Raw genomic sequence first — 25812 nt, forward strand, 5'->3', positions numbered from 1 at the left:
GAAAATAGAAACAGCCATTAAATATCTGAAAGACGAATGATTAACTACATTATGATATATCCATACAATAAAATATATAGTAGCTCTTAAAATATTTTGAAAGAAGTTTAATTGCTCAGGAAAATGCTTACAAAATAATATTAAAATTAAAAGGTGATGATACAAATCTGTACATACAGTGTAGCTCTCTTGAGAGAGAGAGAGAGATGAATAGTAATATAATGATAATATCCAGGTTTTGGAATAATTGGTAAGTTTTACCTCTTTGTACTTGACAATAATTTTGAAATTTTCTACAGTGATTTTTATCATTAAACAAACTAAAGAACTGAAAATAATTAAAATTTGAATATGGCTAGATCTCAACTTTGGAAGAATATATATAAGAATGCGAGCAAACACACATACACACACCCCACCCCTAGGTGTTTGAACAGAGAGAGATTGAAAGTTGATTAAAATTATGCCTATGACCTAGCAATCCCACTCCTGGGTATATACAGGGCGAAAACCATAAATTGAAAAGCTTCATGCACCCTAATGTTCATTGCAGCACTGTCTACAATAGCCAGGACATGGAAGCAACAGAGGAATGGATAGAAAAGATGTGGTACATACATACAATGGAATATTACTCAGCCATAAAAAGCATGAAATAATGCTATTTTCAACATGGATGGACCTAGAGATTATCATACTGAGTGAAGTAAGTTAGATGCAGAAAGATAAACATCATTATATGTGGAATCTAAAAACGATAGGATACAAATGAACTTATTTATAAAACAGAAGTAGAGTCACATGTAGAAAACAAATTTATGGTTACCAGGGAATAAGGGGGGGCAATAAATTGGGAGATTGAGATTGACATATACACACTGCTGCTGCTGCTGCTAAGTCACTTCAGTCGTGTCCGACTCTGTGCGACCCCATAGATGGCAGCCCATCAGGCTCCACCGTCCCTGGGATTCTCAAGACAAGAACACCAGAGTGGGTTGCCATTTCCTTCTCCAATGCATGAAAGTGAAAAGTGAAAGTGAAGTTGCTCAGTTGTGTCCAACTCTCAGCGATCCCATGGACTGCAGCCTACCAGGCTCCTTCGTCCATGGGATTTTCCAGGCAAGAGTACTAGAGTGGGGTACCATTGCCACACTACTATATGTAAAACAGATAACTAATAAGAACCTGCTGTAAAGCATAGGGAACTCTACTCAATACTTTGTAAAGGTTATATGGGAAAAGACTCTAAAAGAGTGGATATATGTATATGGGTAACTGGTTCACTTGGCTGTGTACTGAAACTAACAACACCATAAATCAACTATATGTCAATAAATTAAAAAAAAATTAAGTTCAAACTTTAGTGTTCTAGATACCTGATGTGACTTATTGCCTGGATGATCTTGGGCAAGTCACTTAATTTCAGTCATCTCCAATTTAAATCTCTGTAAACTCAAATAATACTTATATATTACTGTGCATTTCTACATTGATTAGGGGTTTTTTGGTGATAAGTGAGTGAAATTTAACCTGGTAACTATTAAAATGTTATTGCAAGGGTACAAAATCTCATGGATTCAGAGAAAAAATCTGAAGAACTCCACATGGGAAAGGGCAGGTCTCAGAGCAGCTCATCAGATCTAGGTTGCAAAAATTATAACAAGTCTTTTCAGGAGAGTGCCACCCAGATGAATATGATAAAAATGGTTTCAAGTCTTTTTGAGTTATTCTATTCAAGATTCAAGTTGGAGAAAGAGCATCTAATGGGTCTATCATGACATATTTGTCCAATCCTTTGACAGAAGATAAAGTACCTAGAATGGCTGCCCTACCAGGACTGTAAACCCAAGTTGAAATCATGCAATGGTTGCCCCATGTGGATAGAGTAGGGGATATGAATGCCTGCAGACAAAAACAAAACCAGCAATTTCCCTCCATGTAAACTCATATGGTTGCTGTGAATACCAAATGCATATAAAATGCCTAACAGAACTCCTAGCTCATGATAGTTGCTAAATCTATTTTAGTACAACTATTATTTACACTGCATGTATGTCTTAAGGTGTGTGTGTTTGCAGTCATTATAAAAACAGTGAAAGAAGATACATTAAAATTTTGGTAGAGGTTATTCACAGTGATTATTAATTTTTAAAATTTCCTCTCTTACCAAAATGAACTAATATTACTTTTTAAAAATAAAACCAAAAATTCTAAAAGAGAAAGATGAGATCAGGATTAGATTTTTAAGCTTAAATTGGCTTCTAAGTGGATGGATATGTGATAAAAGGAGAAAAGCCCTAACTAGATACCTTAAAAAGAACTGTGGATGGCTCCACTGATAGAGGTATCTGTGCCTTGCCCATACAAGTTATGGAGTGAAAAAATAGAGAAGTCTAAGATTTTCCCTGCTGGATAACACTGGATGGGTGAGGGTGGACACCAGATAGAGGAAAACCCTGGCCTGGACAGGCACAGATCTAGACATTCAGAAAGAACAGCCATTCTAGCAGAGTGGCCAGATCAGCAGCAAACAACCCAGTGGACCTCCTCAGCAAAGCATTCATTCCTGAAGCAAATTATTGGGCCCCTACACACAAGATCCTACATCCAATCAGCATCTAGATCTATAATCAGCTGAATACAATAGGAGACATTTCTAGATTGTGACAATTTGTAGAATCTGGGAGATACTTTGGAATAAGAGTGTCCACACCCTGGGAAAGGGGGTTTACAAGCCCTAGGTAGACTCCCAGGGAAGAGAAATGATGATGAAAATCTACATTTTAAAACAACATCTTGTTCTTAGGCCTGTGATCAGAGTTAGTGCAAGTGCCTAGCTCTATTAAATACTGTACTGGCTTTAAGAAAGCAAGACCGCAAGACCAACCCCAAACACTAACCACAAGTGAGCTTTAGCTTTTTGATGAGACAACCTTGGACAGAATTGACTTGAGCACTCAGTGAGTCATCCCCACAGGTATTTTCAGACCTGGTGACTATTGAGAAAGAAACTGGAGAAAATGGATCAGGGATGAGGACTACTTCCCACTGGGTATAAAAGGGAATACTTCACCTTGGCCACGAAAATAATGATCATTTAGAGGCTTACATGATACTGAAAATATTGCTTCTGGGGCTTTTCATAGACTTAAGAGATTTTATATCACTTAATAAAACTGCTTTTAAGTGCATTTTATTTCAGTATTTAAAATCAATATGATTACTAACCTGTTGAGCTACCCCAAAAGAGATTATTCTAAGATTTCAGTGATGAAGTTCATGTTCATGTTCAAATCAAGAGTGAAGGCGTCTCTGTCACTGATGAATATACAGATACAATAAAAAAGATTTTAAATTTATATTATAAGAAAAAAATTGCAAGAAGTGATTCTGAGATGCAGATTAGCATTCAGAAGGTTTATTAAGAAGTGCTCTTGAAGGTCTTCCCTGGTAGTCCATTGGATAAGAATCTGCCTGCAGGGGACAGGGATTTGATCCCTAGTCCAGGAACCTTGGAGCAACTAAGCCCATACAGTAAGCCTGCACTCTGCACCAAGAGAAGCCACCACAATGAGAAAACCATGCACCACAACTAGAGAATAGCCTCTGCTCTCCGCAACTGGAGAAAATCCATGCATAGCAACAAAGAGCCCATGAGCTGCAACATTACCCAGTACAAACAATAAATTAATTAATTAATTTATCACTTTAAAAAAGAAGTGCTCTTGGGAATAACAGCTGTGGAAGGGAAGGAAAGGAAGCAGAAGTGAGTAGAGGGAGAAAGAAGGCTGAGATGGAGTCCTACTGATAGTCCCAACCAAGCCCTGTGGAGCTCTGAAGCTGGGATGATGTTTCTGAATTTTCTGAGTTTGAATGAAAGGGGTTTAATCCATATGCCTCCATAGTCCTTGGATGTGGGCTATCCTGGAAAGGTGGCATGGCAGCCCAGGCAGTTTACAATGGCTGATGGCTGGCTGTGGACAGCACTCCCCTAGGTTGGGATCTGGGCATCACATCACAGAATCCTCTGAACAGTAGTCAGGCCCACAGTCATGTAGATGGAGGCAGGGGTGCCATCACTCAGAATGATAAAGCCTGGTTCCGAAAAGCCTGGACAAGTAGCCCCAACTGGAGCAATAGTATCATAACCAAAAAGTTAAAATGGTCCCAGAGGAAGAATTCTGGCATCCTTTGTTCTTGCACTGAGAAGGCACCAAAATGGGAAGAGAGTATAGAAACAGTTATAATTTCATATAGAGACTTGGTGTCAAATAACTAAACAAATACTGCCTTGGAGAATTTAAAACTGGGGTGCCTGGGGAAATAAAAGTTACGAAAGATAAATCACAATGTAGGATGATATTATCAATTGTATTTTAAACTGATGAGAACGAATGATCAATTTGTCATTTATTGAGTGAAAATGAATATCACCATTTATTTACTAAGCATATTTAAATACACTCCAAAGCTAAGTCAAATAAAGCTGAACCTGATTATTTTATCTTGCCCTAAGGTGGCACAGTGGTAAAGAATCTGCTTTTAATGCAGGAGACTTGGGTTCAGTCCCTGGGCTGGGAAGATCCCCTGGAGGAGGAAATGACAACCCACTCCAGTATTCTTGCCTGGAGAATTCCATGGACAGAAAAGCCTGGCAGGCTACAGTCCATAGATCCACAAAGACTCAGACATGATTGAGCGACTGACACACACAAGGAACAAAGATGAGAAAAAAATTTAATAGCAAGGTATATATTTCAAAAACTACGTTTCAAAAACCTGAAAGCAACAGGTAACAAAAATAAATTTTAGTAAAATGTATTGATAATAATGTAACCAACCTAAAGCATCACTTTAAACATACAAGTCTGCTTTCTGGCTCAGGTTCCCTAAGTGAATCACAAGATATGTCATCATTTTACACTCTGTTAGAAGACCTGATCCCCACTCCTCATACTGTTGGTGACCTGTTTCTTCTACACAAAAATCCTTCTAATCCATGTAAGCAGATTTTTAAAATAAAATCTAAACAGACACACAGTGGCTAATCACTTAATCCACAGATGTTTGTCTCTAAAAAGCAAGTAAAATCTAACTTTACAGTATAACTATCCAAGGTACTTCTTATTGTCTTCAAGGGTATTGAAGATTAATATTTTAAAAATAAGTTCTTTAGTTTACACCATATAAATGGAAAGTGAATAAAATCACATTCACAAGACAAGGTTCACAGAAATAATAAAAGTATGGTTTCTAAGGATGACAGGGATCACTGTGTTAAAAATACTGCTTATATCTTTTTATAGCTTCAAAAACCTATATTTGAAACCATTATGTCTAAACATGGTACTCTGAAACCTCCACATGTATATCAATTGAAAATAAGCAAAGTGATTTTTGCCTGAGGAGATATACCTGTTCACTCTCCATGTGTTAAATACTGTGACTTAAAATATCAAAATGCTAGAAGGAAGAAATTTATCTGGAAATTAAGGACAAAAGAAGAGGGTGGGTTATCTAATCAAGAGACATAACAAGTCAGGCTGTAAAAATAAAGACAGAAAGGCTGGGAAAGATGTGTGATGGCTTTGTTAATATGAGCAACTATAGGAAATACCTAGAAGTCCAATTAAGGTTAATAAAATTTTTGAAATGATTTAACCAAATAAATAAATACTCTGTAATGTGACTTGGAAATATTTTCCAAATAACCTAAAAATAAAACAAAACAAACATAAATTTAAAAACTGATCAGGGCTTATTCTTATACAGTAAAGAGAGAAGCTACACATTTCATTAAAGTACGGGGCTTCATGCTTGAATACTGTTTAGTATGAACATGATTGGTAACCAAGAAGAGATCTAGTCCTGAGGCTATAAAGACCAACAATAGCAACAATAGTAATAGCAGCTAAAATTTATGGCATAGTTACTAGGTGCTAAGCACTATTCAAAGTGCTTCATCTTTGCCAATTCATTTATTAATATCTTTAACAAACTGACAAGGTAGGTAACACTTTTAGTCTTTTGCAGATGAATAAACTGATCATGAATAAGCTGCATACGTCAGAAAATCTTTTTCCAAATGTGAAGAGGAGATTTCTACTAGGGGATATCAACACTGTTTTTTAAGCTTTATTATAGTATAATTGATATACAAACATTTATACACATTTAACATATACATATTGATCAGTTTGAATATCTGCATATACCCATCATGCCATCAACGCAATCAAGGTTCTAAACCTAGCCACCATCTCCAAAAATTTCCTTGTGTTCTTTGATGTTTGTGTGTGGTTTGTGGTTAGAACTGATTTTTTTTTTTAAGATAACCATTACAGACTAAAATATAGCACATACAGTTCTTCAGTCATTATTGTTTTTGTATTGTCCCTTCCTTCTGAAATATGTCTTCAGGCAGTCAAGATTCTTTTTGTTAAACACTGTGAAGCAAGTGAAGCCATCATATCCAGGTGAGTGAAATTAATTGTTGCTTTTAGAGAGTCTGCTGACTGAAGGCTAGTGACTATACACGTGACTGAGAGACCTTGAATGGATCAAGCTTTTGACATTTTTTATCTGAAGATGAGTCTGACTTATTATTTCAAATATGATTTTTCTTATAAACATTGCATGATTTTTCTCAGCAATAATTAAGTAGGCTATTTGGTCTGAATAACTGGTCTACTATTGGGGGTGTATTTTTTATGTTCAAATTGTTTTTATTGATTATAGTCACCATGTTCATTCTCTCTGTATGTATATTTCAATAGTAATCAAAATAATTACCGTTTCTCCTTAAATCATCAAATAATAAGAATGATTATTCTTATTAGGTTGAATGGCTTCCCATTCAACCTGCAATCCTTACATAACCTGACTGGCTTCCCTGGTAGCTCAGATGATAAAGAATCTGCCTGCAATGTGGGAGACCCAGGTTTGATCTCTTGGTTGGGAAGACCCCCTGGAGAAGGAAATGGCAACCCACTTCAGTATTCTTGCCTGGAAAATCCCATGGACAGAGGAGCCTGGCAGGCTACAGTCCATTGGGTGGCAAAGAGTCAGACACTGAGCAACTAACACACACACTTACATAACCACCTATAATCATCACATTTGGGAAATTTAACATTAATACAATATTACTATTCAATCATGTGTGGTCGATTGCTCTCTGCGACCCCATTGACAGTAACCCACCAGGTTCCTCTGTCCATGTAACTTTCCAGGCAAGAATACTGGTGTGGGTTGCCATTTCCTCCTCCAGGGGATCTTCCCCATCCAGGGATAGAACCCACAGATCCTGAGGCTCCTGCATTGGTAGGTGGATTCTACCACCCGGGAAGCCATTCAACCAACAATCCCTCTTTAAATTTACCTACTGCTGCTGCTGCTGCTGCGTCGCTTCAGTCGTGTCCGACTCTGTGCAACCCCATAGATGGCAGCCTACCAGGCTCCCCCATCCCTGGGATTCTCCAGGAAAGAACACTGGAGTGGGTTGCCATTTCCTTCTCCAATGCATGAAAGTGAAAAGTGGAAGTGAAGTTGCTCAGTTGTCCTTAATTATTTTTCTCGCTCTGGAATCCTCATTGACCCCAGGGACTGTAGCCCATGAGGCTCCTCTGTCCATGGGATTTCCTAGACAAGAATGCAGGAGTGGGTTGCCATTTCCTCCTCCAAGAGATCTTCCTCACCCGGGAACTGACTCCACGTCTCCTGCATCTCCAAATTGCTTTGGTCTCCTTTAATCTAGGTCAGCCTGTGTGCATGTGTATGACGTGTGTGATTTCATGACACAACATTTTTGAACGACCCAGTCTAGTAACATTTGTCAGGTTGTCTCTTCATGACAAGAGTTGGTTTAACCATTTTTAGCAGAGATTATGCATGAACTCAGTGAGTGTGTCACATTGGCAGGAATGTGACATTGGATCGTCTGATTATGGGAGAAGTTAGATTTTATAATTGAGGTAGTATACACCAGATTTCTCCATTGTAAAGATTTTTTTTTCCATTGTAATTACTTAGTAACTTAACACTGTGTGACTATATGGTTCCCCAAAAGTTTATCACCCAGTGCTTTTAGCATCTATTAATAGTTATTGCCTGAACTGATTACTATCATGGTGGTCACAAAATGGTGCTTTTCCATTTCCATCATTCTTTTTACATCTGTTAGCTGACACTGGTTTGTTAAAAATGACCTTTCCTCTTATCTCCATACCCACTTATAACTTTTTAAAGTATAAATATGGACTCATAAATGTGTTTTCATTCAATATGACACAATTAATTCTCATCACTATTTTTTAGTCATCCAACTGTCCCAAGTTCAGCCAGTAGGAGCCCCTTCAAGTTGGCTTCTGTGTCCTTTCTGCCTACCTCTTCTGTTTGAATGCACTTCTTTACACAAAAAGTCCAAGTTCCCTTTGTACTTTCCTGCCCCTATCTTAATATCAGTCATTTCTCACAGAAACCCTGGCTCCATTTTATAGGGAATGGTATTTAGTACGGCTGAATTTCTGTGACCAAAGTGGTTACATTTCTTAATTATAATTTTGGTTTTTTGACATTCGATTTTTCTGTGTTGAAATAATACATCCCTGTAAAAACTAAAATATGGAGCATAATAGTCATTTACATGTCAGGGTGAAAGTATTTATCAGCTTGTATATTTTATGAGATTGGAAGCAGAGAGAATGAGGACACCGGACAATGTGAAGGGAGGAGGTTGAGGGCGGTGGAGAGGTGAAACAGGTTCATGGATAGAAAGAAAGCTAATATCAATTACTTCTATTCTGGGAACCTTTGTGTAAACTATTTAAATTAATCCTTACAACAATCCTTATTTTTACAAAAGAGGAAGTAACTTCCTCAAAGTTGTAATATGTATAGCAGATAGTCTAGAACTAAAAACCCTTTTTGCTTGGCCGGAAAAGCCTCGTCTGTGCCTTCTATTACCCTAAGTTGTTCCCCAAGGCAAGCAAGGAGGTTTATGAGCTAAAAAGACAAGTTTCGCCTACTTCAGGTTTGAAGCAGAGTAATCTATGGTCCAGCTGCTTACCCTGTTTCACTTGAAGTGGTTTGTTGTGACTTGCATGCATAGCCACCCTCACAAATACTGTCCTTCAGTTGAGAATAAGGTTCAAACGTTTTTCCAGTGCTCAGGAAGTCTGTGGGCAACAATTCGATTTCATTTGCTTTCATTGTCGATTCAAAAAGAACAGATACGCATCTCAAATTGAATGTTTCTCAGCTAGATTATTTATTACAAGTCCTGACTGTTGCCAGAAGTTTGTCTAGTGGTGGGAAAGCTTGTTGAAGGCTTGTAAGAGAGAACTGAGGCAAGTTACCTGAGAAACAAGGTTGGAAACAAAGCCTTGCAAGAGCATGCTTGTCTCCCCTTCTTATTAATACATTGGTCAACTCCCGAATTCTCTTGGTTCTCAGTTTTCTCACTGTAAATGGGGATAATAGCTTCCTTGCCTGAAGAAAGGAGGCAGAATACCTAGGACATCAATAACCAGGCATTAAGTATCTTCTATTCAGTTCAGCTCAGTTCAGTCACTCACTTGTGTCCGGCCCTTTGACACCCCACCAACAGCACCAGGCTTGCCTGTCCATCACCAACTCCTGGAGCTTGTTCAAACTCACGTCCATTGAGTTGGTGATGCCATCAAACCATTTCATCCTAGTTGCCCCCTTCTCCTCCTGCCTTCAGTCTTTCCCAGCATCAGGGTCTTTTCAAATGAGTCAGTTCTTCACATCAGGTGGCCAAAGTCTTGGAGTTTCAGCTTCAGCATCAGTCCTTCCAGTGAACATTCAGGACTGATTTCCTTTAGGATGGACTGTTTGGATCTCCTTGCAGTTCAAGGGACTCTCAAGAGTCTTCTCCAACACCACAGTTCAAAAGCATCCATTCTTCGGCTCTCAGCTTTTTTTATGGTCCAGCTCTCACACCCATGGGCTTCCCTGGTGGCTCAGAGAAGAAAGTGTCTGCCTCCAATGCGGGAAATCCAGGTTCAATCCCTGGGTCAGGATGATCCCCTGGAGAAGGAAATGGCAACCTACTCCAGTATTCTTGCCTGGAGAATCCCATGGACAGAGGAGCTTGGTAGGCTACAGTCCATGGGGTCACAAAGAGTCGGACACGACTGAGTGACTTCACTTCACTTCACTTCACTTCTCACATCCATACATGACTACTGGAAAAACCATAGCCTTGACTAGATGGACTTTTGTTGGCAAAGTAATGTTTCTGCTTTATAATATGCTGTCTAGATTTGTTATAGCTTTTCTTCCAAGGAGCATGCATCTTTGAATTTTGAATTCTTTGAATTTTTGAATTTTGAATTTTTGAATTTCATGACTGCAGTCAACATCTGCAGTGATTTTGGAGCTCAAGAAAATAAAGTCCATCACTGTTTCCATTATTTCCCCATCTATTTGTCATGAAGTGATGGAATTGGATGCCATGATCTTAGTTTTTTGAATGTTGATTTTTAAGCCAGCTTTTTCACTCTGCTCTTCCACTTTCATCAAGAGGCTCTTTATTTCCTCTTCACTTTCTGCAATAAGGGTGGTGTCATCTGCATATCTGAGGTTATTGATACTTCTCCTGTCAATCCTGATTCCAGCTTGTGCTTCATCCAGTCTGGCATTTCGCATGATGTACTCTGCATATAAGTTAAATAAGCAGGATGACAATATATAGCCTTGACATACTCCTTTCCCAATTTGGAACCAGTCCGTTGTTCCATGTCAGGTTCTAACGGTTGCTTCCTGACCTGCATACAGATTTCTCAGGAGGCAGGTAAGATGTTCTGGTATTCCCATCTCTTTAAGAATTTTCCACAGTTTGTTGTCATCCACAAGTCAAAGGCTTCAGCATAGTCAATGAAGCCTAAAGTAGATGTTTTGCTGGAATCCAATTGCTTTTTCTATGATCCAATGGATGTTGGCAATTTGACTCTGAACATTTCCTTGACACTGAAAATGTGGAGAACTATAAGGGATGCTGAACTTGCATATGAAAAAGAACAAATAAATTTTGTAACACACCATGTGAGTGTCAAAGACAAGGGAAATGATTAATTACCAAGGACAGTATTAGTGTACCAATTTAAAATAATAATAAAATACAACTTTCTTTTTTTTCAACCAATGTTTTAGAAATGAAGTAAGAAACAAGGAAAGAAAAGACAAAGGAAAATGGAACAAATGAAGAGGGAAAGGAGAAAGCAAAGAAGAAAAAACAGGGGGAGTACATAGGTAAAAAAGTCAATATTAATGTATTTTTACTTTGTAATGCCTTGTTTTTCCTATAAGATAATTATTGTAAGTTTGTGTTGATGGGTATACAATGCATAAAAGGTAACGTGACATAAAGGGAGAATCAAATTGTATAGGAACAAACATTTTCTACATAATTGAAGCTTAATTGACACTAATTCAAACTAGATTGTTATGAATCAAAATGCTACTTGCAATCTCTAGGGCAACCACTAAGAAAATAACTTTAAAATGTGTAGAAAAAAAGAGAAAGGACTCAAAATGGTTCACTAAAAAATACATATTGAACATGAAACAAGGCAGTCATGGAGTTGAGGAACAAGAAAAGTTATAAGACATGTAGAGAACCTATGCAAAATAGAAATCCTCCCTTATCTGTAATTACATTGAAGGAAAATGAAATTAAAACTTCAAAAAAAAAAAAGGCAGAATGGTTTCCAAAAACATGATCCAATCATATGCTATCTATAAGAGACTCACCTTACATTCAAAGGCAACCAAGGTTGAAAATTTAGAGATATGAAAAAAATATTCCATGCAAACACTAATCAAAACACAGGTGGATTGTCTATATTAATATCAGACAAAATAGAGTTTAAGAAAAATTATTATAAAAGACAAAAGGCCATTCAGTTCAGTTCGGTTCAGTCGCTCAGTTGTGTCCGATTCTTTGTGCCCCATGAATCGCAGCACGCCAGGCCTCCCTGTCCATCACCAACTCCCAGAGTTCACTCAGACTCATGTCCATTGAGTCAGAGATGCCATCCAGCCATCTCATACTCTGTCGTCCCCTTCTCCTCCTGCCCCTAATCCATCCCAGCATCAAAGTCTTTTCCAATGAGTCAGCTCTTTGCATAAGGTGGCCAAAGTACTGGAGTTTCAGCTTTAGCATCATTCCCTCCAGAGAAATCCCAGGATTGATCTCCTTCAGAATGGACTGGTTGGATCTCCTAGCAGTCCAAGGGACTCTCAAGAGTCTTCTCCAACACCACAGTTCAAAAGCATCAATTCTTCGGTGCTCAGCCATTACATAGTGATAAAACGATCAATCCATCAAGAAGACGTATTAAGTATAAACACATAAATCGAGCCACAAAATATATGAAGCAAAAACTAACAATTAAAGCACCAAACAGTAATAGTAGAACACACATATACCCCACTTTCAATAATGGATGGAATAACTACACAGAAATCAGCAAGGAAACCGAAGACTTGAACGTCATAAACCAACTAGAGCTAAGAGACATATATAGAACAGAACACCCAACAACAGCAGAATAAACTGTCTTGTCAGGAGCTTGTGGAACATTCTCCAGGAAAGACCATATATTAGGTCACAAAATACATTTGAAAAGATCAATACCATACAAAACATGTTTTCTGACCACAATGGAACAAAATGAGAAATTAGTGTAGACATCCTAGAAGAAAACACAGAAGAAACGCTCATGACATTGGGTTTGGCAATGATTCTTGCATAACACACCAAAAGCACAAGCAACAAAAGCAAAAATACAGGTGTAACCACACTAAAAATCTTCTGCACAGTGAAGGAAACAGGGTGAAAAGACAGAATATAGAGAAGGAAAAATATTTTAAAACCATGTATCTGATAAGAGATTAGTATCCAAAATATACAAAGAACTGCTACAACTCAACAGCCAAAAAAAAAAAAAAAAAAAAAACAGGTTAAAAAATGGGCAAGGAACTTGAATAAACATTTCTCCAAAGATAGGCAACTGGTTAATAGGCATATGAAAAGATGCTCAGCATCATTAATCACCAGAGAAATGCAATTCAAAGTCACAATTAGATATCACTCACACTTCAGTACTCTTGCCTGGAAAATCCCATGGACAGAGGAGCCTGGTGGGCTGCAGTCCATGGGGTCGCTGAGGGTCGGACACGACTGAGCGATTTCACTTTCACTTTTCACTTTCATGGATTGGAGAAGGAAATGGCAACCCACTCCAGTGTTCTTGCCTGGAGAATCCCAGGGACAGGGGAGCCTGGTGGGCTGCTGTCTATGGGGTTGCACAGAGTCGGACACGACTGAAGTGACTTAGCAGCAGCACACTTGTTAGGATAGCTATTATAAATATATTTCAAAGGTAATGAGTGTTGGTAAGGAGGTGGAGAAATTGGAACTCTTGTACACTTTTGGTAGATGTAAGATATATAAAAGGGTGAGCCTCTATGGAAAACAGTATAGAGTTTCTTTAAAAAATTAAAATTAGACTTACCAGGGGATCATATATCAAAATAAACTGGATTCAGGATCTCCACAAAATATATGCATTCCAAAGTTCTTTGCATTATTGACAATAACCAAGATATAGAAACAACCTAAATATCCAACAACAGATGAAAGAAAATGTGATATATACATACAATGGAATATTGTTCAACCTTAAAAAAGAAGGAAATCCTGCCATATGTGACAGTATAGATAAACCTAGAGGACACTGTGCTAAGTGAAATAACCCAGTCACAGGGGATAAATGCTGCCTGATTTCAGTTAGATGAGGTGTTTAAAACTGCCAACCTCATAGAAACAGAGAATACAATGATGGCTGCCAGGGGCTGGAGGGAGGGGAAAATGGGACGGCGCAGTTGAACAGGTATAAAGTTTCAGTGTTGCCACCTGAAAAACTTCTAGAGCTCTGCTGTACAACACTCTGCCTATAGATAACCTATAATAATACTGTATTGTGCACTTAAAGTTTATTAACAGAGTAGATAGATATGTTTAGTATTAACACACAAAAAGTCCTTCTTAAAAGATAGATAGAAGAAAAAGAAAGAAAGAAAGGTACAAAGGAAAGAAGGGAATAAGGGAGGAAGATAACAAACAGGAGAACTGTCAAATTCACAAATATATGGAAATTAAACAACACATTAACCAATGGGTTGAAAATGAAATCACAAGAAATTAGAAGATACTGTGAGATGAATGAAAAAGAAAACATAACACACCAAAACTTATGGGATGCAGTTAAAGCAGTCGGTAGTGTTGTAGCCATGCGTTCCAGGAGACAAACTCACTCTGAAGGACAATGCAGATAGTGGACTGCAGTTTATTACACCAGCAGGCCCCAGGCAGAGTCTCCTCTTAGCCAAGGACCCAGACCAGTTTTTGGGAAAACCATATATCCTAAGTGTATGTGCACAAACCCCCTCCCCAAGTTCCCTGAAACTAGTCTGAACAAAGGAAAAAGAAAGATACAATCAAAGTTAACCTGTGATTCATATGCCTTAAGCCTAGGTAGTTAACAGTGGACAATTATCAATAGGCCTGTGGTTATACCCCAATAAGCATAATAGAATATATGATTCTATTTGGTTACACAGATAATTAGGGTATTCTTGTAGGCCAGGGAGAGTCTAGGTAGGAGCCCTGGGCTCTTCCTTCTGGGGGCCTGCTTTTCCAGCTGGTATGTCGTTTTCTTAGATACTGGACATATAGCTCAAAGTCCACAGTCTGGCCCAAGATGGAGTCCTACTTTCAAGATAGAGCCTGTTTTGTTTCCTCTTCCAGTAGAAGACAATTTGTGGTTCTGTCATGCGAGTGTATGTTCCTCGATTCTTTGTCTCGTCACAACAAAGATTTGGAGTGAGGGACATTAAAGCCCCCTCAGCGTGTCACAGCTCTCAGGTCTTGGATAGACCGTGTTATAGCTCTTAGGTCTCGAATGGACCATGTTATAACTCTTAGAGAAATCAGTGTTACAGCTCAGTGTTACAGCTCTATTTTATTTAGAAGATAGCAGGAAAATCCATCTTCGAGGAGTGAGGGCAAGACGATCCAAAGACATGAGAAGAAGAGCGCCCCAGTGCGCGCGCGAGGGGCAGGGGGAGAGAGAGAGAGAGCCCGAGCTAGCCTTAGCTCCTCTATTTATATGTTTATCTCTCCCTGGGCCTGTCCTATGTAAATTAGGCCAGCCAGGAGTGTTGTTTGTTTTACCTGAGGTCCTCACTCCGGTCCTCCGACCTTCTTTTGTTTCATTTTCGGGGGCTTTTCCCTTCCTCGTCTTGTAGCCACCGCCATTTTGGACTCCTTTTCCCTGTTCTACCTACCTAACAGTTCTAAAATGCTTACATTCAAAAAAAAGAAAAACCTTATTATCAATAATCTAAACTTCTAAGAAACTAGTAAAGAAAAATCCAAACTACCAAACTAAATCCAAAGCAAACAGAAAGAAAGAATGAAAATTTGAGTAGAGATCAATGAAATAGAAGAAAAAGATTCCATTTAAGATCAAAATGAACAAAATACTTAGTATAACTAAGGAGGTATAAGACTCATACACTAAAGACAACAAAATATTGCTCAAAGAAATTGAAGAAGACCTAAATAAATGGAAGGGAATCCCACATTCATAGATTGGAAGACCTAATATAGTTAAGAGGCAATATTCCTTCCTGGTTCCGATGCTAAAGAATCCGCCTACAATGCAGGAGACCTAAGTTTGATCCCTGGGTTAGGAAGATCCTCTGGAGAAGGGAATGGCTACCCACTCCAGTATTCTTGTCTGGAGAATTCAATGGGGAGAGGAGCCTGGAGAGTTACAGTCCATGGGGTTGCAAAGCACTGGACATGACTGAGCAACTAACATTCACATTCCTCAAGTTGATGTACAGATTCAGTGTAATCTCTATCAAAATTCCAGCTGACTTTTTGAAGAATGGACAAGCTGATTATAAAAGTCACATGTAATTGCAAAGGATGCCAAATATCAAAAATCTTGAAAAAGGACAAAATTCTTCATATTTCTCTATTTTAAAACTTACTGCTAAGCTACAGTAACCAAAACACTGTTGTGCTGAAGTAAGGACTGACATACAGATCAATGGAATATAATTCAGAATCCAGAACTAAACCCAAATATCTATAAGTTACCAAGAACATTCAATGGGAGAAAGAATAGCCTTTTCAACATACAGTCCTGGGACTGAAGGAGGAAACAGACAGAATGGGCTCCATCTTGAAAGCAGGACTCCATCTTGGGCCAGACTGTGGACTTTGAGCTATATGCCCAGTATCTATGGAAATGACATACCAACTAGAAAACCAGGCCCCCAGAAGGAAGAGCTTCGGGGCTCGTACCAAGACTCTCCCTGGCCTAAAAGAATACCCTGATTATCTATGTAACCAAATAGAATCATGCTTTCTATTATGCTTATTGGAGTATGACCACAGACCTATTGATAATTGTCCACTGTTAACTACTTAGGCTGAAGGCATACGAATCTTGGGTTAACTTTGATTGTATCTTTCTTTCCCTTTGTTCAGACTAGTTTCAGAGAATTTGGGGAGGTAGGTTTGAGCATGTACACTTAGGGTATATAGTTCAGCTCAGTCGCTCAGTCGTGTCCTACTCTTTGAGACCCCATGAATCGCAGCATGCCAGGCCTCCCTGTCCATCACCATCTCCGGAGTTCACTCAAACTCACGTCCATCGAGTCCGTGATACCATCCAGCCATCTCATCCTCTGTCGTCCCCTTTTCCTCCTGTCCCAATCCCTCCCAGCATCAGAGTCTTTTCCAATGAGTCAACTCTTTGCAAGAGGTGGCCAAAGTACTGGACTTTCAGTTTTAGCATCATTCCTTCCAAAGATATCCCAGGACCGATCTCCTTTAGAATGGACTGGTTGGATCTCCTTGCAGTCCAAGGGACTCTCAAGAGTCTTCTCCAACACCACAGTTCAAAAGCATCAATTCTTCAGTGCTCAGCTTCTTCACAGTCCAACTCTCGCATCCATACATGACCACTGCAAAAACCATAGCCTTGACTAGACAGACCTTTGTTGGCAAAGTAATGTCTCTGCTTTGGAATATGCTATCTAGGTTGGTCATAACTTTTCTTCCAAGGAGTAAGCGTCTTTTAATTTCATGGCTGCAATCACAATGTGCAGTGATTTGGGGATGATAAGGTTTTCACAAAAACTGGTTGGGGTCCTTGACTAAGAGGAGACTCTGTGTTGGACCCACTGGTGTAATAAACTGCACTCCACTGTCTGCATTGTCCTTCTGAGTGAGTTTGTTTCCTGGAACAGGTGGCTACAACAGGACAACTGGATATCCACACAAAAGAATGAACTTAGATATCTGCTTCTACCATATACAAAAAAATAATTCAAAATTAGTCAAAAGACCTAAATGTGAGCGCTAAAATTCTACAACTCTAGGAAAGAAACATAGTTGTAAATCTTCATGATTTTGGATTAGGCAATAGTTTCTTAAACACAAAGCACAAGCAACAAAAGGAAAAAAGTAGATAATTTGGACTTTATAAAAATTTAAAACAGCACTTTTGTTCATCAAAGGACACTATCCTTTAAATAAAGACAACTATAGTATGAGAGAAAATATTTGCATCTATTTGTTAAGAGACTTGTATGCAGAATACATAAATAACTTGCCATACAACAACAAAAAGATCAAACAATCCAATTTAAAAATGGACAAAGGATCTGAATAGACATTTTTTCTAAAAAAGAAATTTTAATGGTCAATAAGCCCATATAAAGTTGCTCAAAATCATCAGTCAGTAGGAAAACACAAATGAAAACCACAATGAGATGCTACTTTACTCCCACTGGGGATGGCTGCAAGCAAAACCAAGCCAAAACAAAACAAAACAAAACAGAAAATAACAAGCATCAATGAGGTGTGAAGAAATTCAAACACTCATACATTGCTGATAATAATGTAAAATGGTAATCCACAAATGCAGCTTAGTCGTTCCTCAAAAAGTTAATTGTCTCATTAATTACCCAGCAATTCCACTCCTAGGTATGTATCCTGCAGAAAAATTGAAAACAGGTGTTTAAATAAAAACTTGTATGTGAATGTTGATACCAACACTATTCACAATAGGCAAAAGGTAGTAATGACCCAGTATCTACCAACAGATGAATGGTTACACAAAACACGGTATTTGTGTTCAATGAAGTGTTATTCAGCCATACAAAGAAATGAAGTACCAAATCACATTAATATTTGGATGAACCTTGACAACATTATGGTAAGTGAAAGAAGGAAGACACGAAAGGCCACATATGCTATGATTATAGTCATAAGAAATGTCTGGAACAGGCAAATCCTTAGGAACAGATAGCAGATTAGTGGTTGCCAGGTGCTGGAGGGGGAGGGGAATGACTAGTGACTTCTCAATGGGCACAGCCTTTCTTTGTAGGCTGATGAGGATATTCTAGAATTAGATAGTGATAATGCTTGAAAAACACTGTGAATGTACTAACACCACTGAACTATATAATTTAAAATGATGAACAGGGTATTGTTACATGAATTTCACTTCGATTAAGGAAATACAGGAGGAGAGAGGAAGCATTTGATGATGCTTATCTTATTCCCAGTCTTATCCTAGGCATTTCGCATTTGTTTTCTCATCCATCCAAGTGGACCATAAATTCATTTGTCCATAAATAGGTCATGACTTAACTGAAGAGAATTTCCCAGCTGGAATTAAAACTTTAGAATTTGCACAATTCCACCTCCCCTGTGAAGCATCCCCTTAACTCTTCTAAGACAAAAAAAAAAAAAAAATTGTTTACGAATTTTGAAGCATTTTTCTACCTTTTTCCAGCTTCTAATACCTGCACATTTTACCCCTTAGCTTTATTTTTTACATGTATTTTCTTTTACAGTGTGACATGTTCGTTGTCTAGTTTCTGAGCTCCTCAAGATCAAGACCAGTCCTTTGTGTTTACAGGTCTGTGCTCAGCATACTGGAGAAGGCAATGGCACCCCACTCCAGTACTCTTGCCTGGAAAATCCCATGGACAGAGGAGCCCGGTAGGCTGCAGTCCATGGGGTCGTGAAGAGTCGGACACAACTAAACAACTTCACTTTCACTTTTCCCTTTTATGCATCGGAGAAGGAAATGGCAACCCACTCCAGTGTTTTTGCCTGGAGAATCCCAGGGACAGGGGAGCCTGCTGGGCTGCCGTCTATGGGGTCGCACAGAGTCGGACACAAATGAAGCGATTTAGCAGCAGCAGCAGCTCAGCATATAGTACACGCTCAATGAAGGTTTTCACTGGCCAGCTGGAATCATATATTTGGTTCCTGTAAATATACTACATTAATGGCTCCTAAAATAGCCATGCCTGTTTGACTTGCCTGTGCTACACTCAGCATCCATTTCCCAGAATGAAACTAGGTCACATCTGGGACGCATGAACAGTTTTAAGAAAGTTCCGTCTGAAATTCAAAACCCTTCAGTGTATATCAAATGTAATCAAGCTGATGATGCCAAAAAAACTGTAAAGGATTAAAACTTCACTTCATTATTACATTTTTGGTCTTTGCTCTTTTACTTCATTTAATAAGTTTTACAGCAACAGAACGATTTGCACATGTTAAAAACCAAAACAGGATGAAAATGGCAAAAAGAAAAGAAAAGCATTTCACTTTATGCATCTTTGTCTTTGTGAGTTCTCCCCTGTCCTGTGGTTATTTTGTACAAGGTCTGTCTGTTTGGTTATAGGGACAGCTTTTGGGCAAAAGATCTAAGACATCTCTGCCCTCCTGTAAAAATGTGCATCAACAGAGAAAAGAAAAAAAAAATAGATCTCTTTCTATAAAGAGGTCCTGAGGATGAGAGTCTCTCCTGATGGGAGTAACATGTAGGATATTTCAGAAAGGGAAGCACTTGAAATTATGTGCCTGTTGTGTTTTCTAGGGACAACAGCAGAATTTGCTGTGTGGTCACAAACCTTTTGTTGTCCCTGTGCTGAAACACTCTTCATGAGTTCTTGTTATGATCTCTCTTGTTTGTGATTCTTAAAGTATCTTTAATTTGAAAAGGAGACAAAGTACTTTCTTTCTGATTGTACATCCTCGGAAAATTATAAATCATTCCAAAATCGAAAAGTGCATGAGCACACTAGGCATTCCATTAATTATGTTTATGTCCACTCACCTCTATCCCACCCCCAGGTATGTGAAATGGCACAAAGAAAATTCACATACTTGCTTTCTGCTGCATCATTTCTTTTTGAATTTTTTCTGAAATCTAGAACAATAGTTTACATCTTCATAAATGCTGGCATTTTGTTGTGGGTGTACAGGTTAAACAGCCTGATTAATCCTGCTTATTCCTCTTTCTTCTGCTGACATTCCATACTGGGGAAAGGAGGTCATTTGATGGAAAGGATCCGAGTCCTATGCCTCAACTTCTTGCGTGTGAAATCTGTTCTCCTTTATCCTTCTCATACCCCTTACTTCAGATTTATCAGTATTTATTGAATATCTGCTATAAATATTGACTGGTCTATGGTTGGCCTGTAGTTGGGGCTCAAAAATCAACTCTGTTCAGTCAGGGCCCTGACCAGAAATAGAAGATATGCTCACATTGGGTTCTGGTGAGAATTTAATGAAGGAACTGCTTACAGAAATATGAATGGAGTTGGGGAAACCAACAAGTGATCCCGAGATACCCTGTGATAGCAATGTCAAGTAGGTGTCACCTCCTTTGGCCTAAAGAAGGAAGGGGAGGCCACAGTCTTGGAGCCTGGTGAGAGTTGGCGGTCTGGAAGGTAGCTGCCCATCAGGAGGTACAGTCATAAAGGGACCAGCTACCTAAGACTCTCGGCAATGAAGAGGTGGGGAGAGGTTTCTCCTTGTTGGTTGAATGGAATAGGAAGCCTGAGGGCAAAGGGAGCCCAGGCGATGCAGCCTGCAGGGCAGAGAAGTGAGGGGAATGGATCTTGGTGACCAAAGGGAAGATAAAGAATATGCTCACTTCACAGTTTAACTTCAGAATAACTGAGGAAGCAGCATTATTATCCAAAGTTTACAAATGAAGACACTGAGGCAGTCAAGTTTAAATAACTTGCTGAAGGTCACATGGCTACTAAGTGGCAGCCTGTGTGTGTGCATGCTACATCGCTTCAGTCGTGTCCGACTCTGCAACCATATAGACCTTAGGTAGCCTGCCAGACTCCTGTGTCCATGGGATTCTCCAGGCAAGAATACTGGAGTGGGTTGCCATTTCCTCTTCCAGGACTAAGTGGCAGACTTAAATTTTAAATTCATGCCTTCTAGTACCACTTCTATTTCTTTATACTAAAATGTTTGTCCTTCTGTCCTTACACTTTACTTACATGACCAGCCTTATATTCTTGACAATGTGAGCCTTGTAAATGATTATGACTTTCATATTTAATTTGGTTGTGAGGAAATTCAGTCAAATATTAAGCCCCCATTGCTAATTGTGCAGGATTTTGTGGCTTGCATATCTCAGTGGCCTTACGTACCTTTTGCCTTGCTTTTTAAAATATTTTCATATTACATATCTTTTTTGAAGAGGTGAAGGATAAACAAATGAATAAATGAGTAGCTAGTATGTGAATAACCTTGGAGATCTCTGCTTGATTAGCCTTTCCCCTAATACAGACCATCACTGTATAGGGACTGCTAACGTTGACCTCCATTCTCAAACACACACATCTGTTAACTTTGTGGTAGAGTTGGCTTTATTATCACAGCCTTTTCCAATAAAGTATTCCTAGCAGCCACTACCCATCAATTAATATTGACAGTGGAGTTGAAACCTATTTGCTATGCCTGGTGTAATACGACCAGTAAATTAACCAACAGTTCTTCAAGACCTCTAATATGGAAATGCCCTACTGAGACAGTGGCTTTTATGTTAAATCGCAGACATCCTGAGAGCCTTTTATTTAAGCTCATTGTATGCGATGCATATCATTATAGTCTGACTGCTTCTCATGCTTCAAATACTTTAGTAAAAGGCAATATGTGTAATATATGAGTGCACTCCTTCTTCAAATAATTTTTCTTCTTTAGACTCAAATATGTGGCATTATTCCAATGATATCTCAAGTGGTTATTTTAAAACGTTGCTTGCTGTTTTTGTTTTTTTTTTTTTATCATCCTAGATAAAGGCCTCTTTGGCCTTGTTAGCGTTGTTAAAGCTGCCAGGTCACAATAACATTATCTCACATCCTGAAGCAGCACGACAACACTATTCAGAAAGGAGTGGAACTCATTTAAGCAATTTGAGACTTGGATTTCATTCAAGTGCATTTAGTGAAAGTTTCAAAGGACTATTATTATGAAGCCTTGCCCGTGAGTTTGTAATGGCACTGGAACAGTATAACAATCAAAATATTACAGATAATAGCAGTTTCTTGGTTAGATAGCATCACCAACTCAGTGGTCATGAATTTGAGCAAACTCTGGGAGATGGTGAAGGACAGAGGAGCCTGGCATGCAGCAGTTCATGGGGTCGCAAGGAATTGGACATGACTTAGTGAATGAAAAACAACAAAAGTAGTTTCTTAGAGTTCCATACATACTGGTAGATTTTAATGTGTTTTCACCTATGTTATCTCATAATCTCCAAATGGAGCTGTAAAAAGGTTCATAATAATGCACATACTTAACTGTAGGTATAAAAACGTATAAACAAAAGAAGTTTAAGTCTGTGGAGAATCTACCCACACTCACTGATCAGAATCATTAATATGTTCTTTAATCAAACCATTCACCTTCTACTCTGTTGGTTGAAACAGGTTCACTGACCTGTGAGCTTTGATCATGAGAAATGATTATTCTTTTACCCCAGTGAAAGCCTGAGCACTTTTTCTTTCTCCTCCAAGTCCAGTTTATGAAACTTTGACATTGACACAGATGTGGCTACTTCTGATTCAGTGATAGGCTGTTCTTTGATATGTTTGAGGACTAAAACTAAGAAAATGTTCAGGATTCTGACACCTTCCAATGTAGAATCTTCCTGGTAGTTCTTCTTTCCATGTTCGTACTATTCCTCCATTTGTTTCAAAGATGAACAATGGATATTTGATGATGTTTTCACATTTTAAAAATTGCTTTCTCTCGTAACACCTCATTATTTTTCCATATCACCCTGTGTAGTGGATATCAAGGTTCATACTTTACCAATGAAGATATTAATGCTCTGGCATTCAGAGCTAGATCAGGTATGGGAGAGTCAGCTGAGCCAATGGTGCCATAATCATTGGTGTTCATCATTTACTGTTGATTTTAAAATATCTGTTGTTCATCTGTGTGTACCACACAATACCAGACATGGGAAGAAATACACAGATACACACAACACTTTGGGACATGTCCTCCAAGCCCCAGGAGTAACTTACTTGTAAGAGAAGACCTCCAGGTCTTTCCAAGTGCTGCTTTTTCTGCCTAGAAGTTTCTTCCTAACTCTTCTTAATTTCTCTAAAATTCATGAATTGAGTAGTAGGTCTGTACTTACTGCTGTATTCCTGTTGTCACTGCTGTCATTCCCACCACTGCTGTATTTCTGTCCCTGCAGTAACTTCACTTCCTTGCTGCCCTCTTGTAATGACAGCTCACATTTCTCTTGCTTTGGAGTCCTGCTGCCATTTCTGCTTCTGATTCTGAAATAAACTCCAGAAAACAGGTGATACAGAAGGTCTCAAAAGTCTTTTTCTGTGACAGTTTGTCATGTTGGGCCCACTGTCAGGCCAGAAGAAGTGATCAGGACAATACTAAGAACTAAACACAAAACCTGGGGGTTTCTGCTGAGGCACCGTGAGAATCCAGAACAGTTGGGGTCCAGCCAGGATTGCCAAAGTGGACACTGAGCAAAAGTGACTGAGCAAAGTGACTGTGTGCTCCCGGGTCATCGCCAACGTAACTTCCCTGCAGGAGATAAGCTGAGTCTGAAAGACTGAGAGGAGTTGGGGTGATTAGAAATTGTAAAGAGGTTTATTGAAGTCAAAATGTCTCAAAAAATCAAAGGCAGGTCTGTGGTAGAGATGCAAGGAGATGAAATGACATGAATCATTTGGGAGCTGATTAAAGAGAAACTCATTTTTCCCTAGGTGGAACTGGACCTGCACAGCTACGATTTAGGCTTAGAGAATCACGATGCCACCAATGACCAGGTCACCAAGGACGCTGCAGAAGCTATAAAGAAGTACAATCACCCCCGATGAGAAGAGAGTGGAGGAGTTCAAGTTGAAACAAATGGGGAAATCTCCAAATGGCACCATCTGAAATATCCTGGGTGGCACTGTCTTCAGGGAAGCTATTATCTGGAAAAAATATACCCCGGCTTGTAAGCGGATGGGTAAAACCCATTATCATAGGTCATCATGCTTATGGGGATCAACATAGAGCAACTGATTTTGTTGTGCCGGGGCCTGGAAAAATAAAGATATCTTACATGCCAAATGATGGATCCCCCAAAATGGTATACCTAGTACATAATTTCACAGAGAGTGGTGGTGTTGCCATGGGGATGTACAATCTAGATAAGTCAATTGAAGATTTTGCACACAGTTCTTTTCAGATAGCTTTGTTTAAGAATTGGCCTTTGTATCTGAGCACCAAAAACACTATTCTGAAGAAGTATGATGGAGGTTTTAAAGACATCTTTCAGGAGATATATGACAAGCAGTACAAATCTGAGTTTGAAGCTCAGAATTCTGGTATGAGCACAGGCTCATTGATGACATGGTGGCCCAAACTAGAAGTCAGAGGGGGGCTTTATTTGGGCCTGTAAGAACTATGATGGGGACGTGCAGTCAGACTCCGTGGTCCAAGGTTATGGCTCTCTTGGCATGATAACTAGTGTGCTGATTTGTCCAAATGGCAAGACAGTAGAAGAGGCTGCCTACAGGGCTATAACCCGTCACTACCGAATGTACCAGAAAGGACAGGAGACATCCATCAATCCCATTGCTTCAATTTTTGCCTGGACCAGAGACTTAGCCCACAGAGCTAAGCTTGATAACAAAGAGCTCAGCTTTTCAGCAAAGGCTTTGGAAGAAATCTGTATTGAGATCATTGAGGCTGGCTTCATGACCAAGGACTTAGCTGCATGTATTAAAGGTTTACCCAACGTGCAATGTTCTGACTACTTGCATACTTCTGAGTTCATGGATAAACTCGGACAGAAGCTGCAGTTAAAACTAGCCCAGGCCAAACTTTAAGGTCATTTCTTGTCTTTGGAGGATTTTTTTTTTTTCTGGTAACTAGGGTCTACTGGTTTACATTTTCTCATAGGTAAAGGCAAAATCAATTTTGTAATTTGTTTAGAAGCCAGAATTTATCTTTTCTATAAGTTTACAGCCTTTTTCCTATGCATACAGTTATGCCACCTTTGTGAACATGGCCAGGGACTTTTAAAAAAGTTTTATTTTTCTTTTTTGTTTTATTATTTTATTTTATTTTTTAAATATAAATTTATTTATTTTAATTGGAAGTTAATTACTTTACAATATTGTATTGGTTTTGCCATACATCAACATGAATCTGCCACAGGTATACACGTGTTCTCCATCCTGAACCCCCCTCCCTCCTCCCTCCCCGTACCATCCCTCTGGGTCATCTCAGTGCACCAGCCCCAAGCAACCAGTATCATGCATCGAACCTGGACTGGTGATTCATTTCATATATGATATTATACATGTTTCAATGCCATTCTCCCAAATCATCCCACCCTCGTCCTCTCCCAC

The 25812-nt window shown here is 39.0% G+C and overlaps 1 pseudogene; it reads left to right on the top strand.

The window, feature by feature from the left end:
- Positions 1-23958: 23958 nt before the first annotated feature.
- LOC120857082 lies at positions 23959-25347 on the top strand (annotated as a pseudogene).
- The last annotated feature ends 465 nt before the right edge of the window (positions 25348-25812 follow it).

This window comes from Oryx dammah, unplaced genomic scaffold, assembly GCF_014754425.2.
Source record: "Oryx dammah isolate SB20612 unplaced genomic scaffold, SCBI_Odam_1.1 HiC_scaffold_28, whole genome shotgun sequence".
NCBI classification, from domain to species: Eukaryota; Metazoa; Chordata; class Mammalia; order Artiodactyla; family Bovidae; genus Oryx; species Oryx dammah.